The sequence below is a fragment of the Myotis lucifugus genome, unplaced genomic scaffold (assembly GCF_000147115.1).
Source record: "Myotis lucifugus unplaced genomic scaffold, Myoluc2.0 scaffold_155, whole genome shotgun sequence".
Lineage (NCBI taxonomy): Eukaryota > Metazoa > Chordata > Mammalia > Chiroptera > Vespertilionidae > Myotis > Myotis lucifugus.
In genome coordinates this window covers 1396278-1398456 of record NW_005871203.1, presented here as the reverse complement: position 1 = coordinate 1398456, position 2179 = coordinate 1396278, and the positions used below count along the sequence as shown (strand labels likewise).

Here is a 2179-nt window from a genome sequence, read left to right as displayed (position 1 = left end):
AAACTCAGTTTCACGGACATTTGCCAGGGAAATGAGTGCCCTCCGTGGAGCAGCTTTGGAAACGCTGGTGGGAGAGAAGCCAACTGCAGTCACTGAAAATGGTGGTAAGGAAGGGTTTTAAGGGCTCACGAGAGAGATGTTCTTGGTACATGATGGGGTTGGCAAACCTTTTCTGTAAAGGGCCAGATAGAAATTTTGGGCTTTGCGGTTTATGTGATCTCAGAAGCAGCCACTGGCAATATGCAAATGATATGGCTGCTGTCACTACTAAAGCAGAATTGAGTCGTTGTGGCAGAGACCAGATGGCCCGCAAAGCCCAAAATGTTTACTACTTCTGGGCAACTCCAGAAAAAGCGCGTGGACCTCTGAGTATGTTGGGTGGATTACAAGGAACTCAGGACGAGCAGCCTCCTCGGAGAATCCCTACCCTGTAATTATTGTCAAGACGAGAGAATCGACTCAGAGATCAAACCACCAGCCACCACCACTTGGACCAGGGATCCTGGCAGGTGTCCTTTCAGGGGACACGCGGAGACCTGGGGCCCGGGGCCCGTGGACGTGACGTGCGCACCCTGAGATGTTGGTTCATGTCCCCCTGCTGTATCTAAGCTCTAAGCTTGTCTCCCTTGGGGCCCTCCCTGACCTGGTCCCACCTATATCTGAGCCTGAACCCCATGCTCCAGGCTTTCACCTTACATCCCCACAAGGGCCCTCACTTCCCTTCTCCAAGTCCAGGGCCCCAAGTTGACCCACCCTGGCCAAAGGTGGGTCATGTGACTGACACCTAAGCCAGTCAGCATTCTGCTCTACCATAGCCATAGCGATTGATAGGATGAGCAGATGCTCTAGAAAGAGCCAATCACAGGCTGTGAGACCATCGACAAGGAAGCTAAAGGAAGATCGCCAAGCTCCCCAGAGCATCTCGCAAGCACAGGGAAGCCGGCCGTGGAGAGAGACCAGATCCCGAGGACAGCACGAGGTGACCTGTGTCCTCAGCACCACTCTCCCCACGTTGAACTTCCCAGTTATCTGAGACGATGAAATTTTCATTCTGTTTGGTCATATTTGGGCTGCAGCTAAGAGTCTGAACCAGTGCCCTCTGCCTTCAGTTCTCGACACATCACATGAGATTCCTTCTGCCCGGAACGCCCTTCCCAGCGTGGGTCACTGGCTCGCCCCTGCTCCTTCTCTAGGGCTGAGCTCAGATGGCAGCCACCTCCTCCAGGAAGCTCTCCTGACCCCCCGACCACCGTGCCTGGCTTGTTTGGCCTCTCCATCTTGGTGTTGGCATGAAACAGTCTGTGTACTGGTTTCTCACTGTGTTCAGGTAGTGACACCCATTTATGTCTCTGTAACCCCTACTGTCCCGGAGTAGTCACAGGACAGTGACACAGACACAGACACAGACTTTTTCTTTTTTAATTGATGTCAGAGAGGAAGGGAAAGGGAGAGAGAGAAAGAAACATCAATGATGAGAGAGAATTTTGATCGGCTGCCTCCTGCACACCCTACACTGGGGATTGAGCCCGTAACCCAGGCATGTGCCCTGACAGGGAACAGAACCATGACCTCCTGGTTCACAGGTGGATGCTCAACCACTGGGCCACGCTGCTGGGCCACAGACACAGACTTTGGAGACGGACAGACACGGGTTCAAATCCTAGTGTTGCAGCTCACCAGCAGTTTGGCTCCAGGCAAAGTAACAGCCAGCTGCTTCCTCCTCTGTGAAAACGGACAGGGATGCTAACAACGTCCGCATCACAGCTGTCATGTCACTGTGCAAAGTGCTTAAGACGGTAGGAGATTTTCAGTTGTTGTTGTTTTAATCACCTAGGGTACTTTGTAAGTAGAGATGGTCTGTAGCTAATTTGGGCCAGAGAGGAATATATTTGGGAAGGCTAAAAATGGCAAAGGAAAAGGAAGACCTCCCTAACCGGCCTCAGACAGGACACAGGCCAGGTATCGCCAGGTGAGGAGCGATCTCGTCCGGGGCTCATAGAGCTGCTGGTAGGTTTGCCTGGGCTCAAGAGTCAGACTTGAAGGGGAGCAGGACCACGGCCAAAAACCCCACTAAGAGGAGGGCAGTGCCCTGGCCAGGCAGCTCAGTTGGTTGGAGCATCATCCTGATAGGCCAAGGTTGCAGGTTTGAGCCTCAGTCAGGGCACATACAAGAAGCGAC

General features: G+C 53.1%; 1 protein-coding gene across 1 annotated transcript in view; it reads right to left on the bottom strand.

Moving 5' to 3' along the window:
- Nucleotides 1-2179, bottom strand: part of RTF2 (replication termination factor 2) — a 28978-nt gene that overhangs the window by 3352 nt on the left and 23447 nt on the right.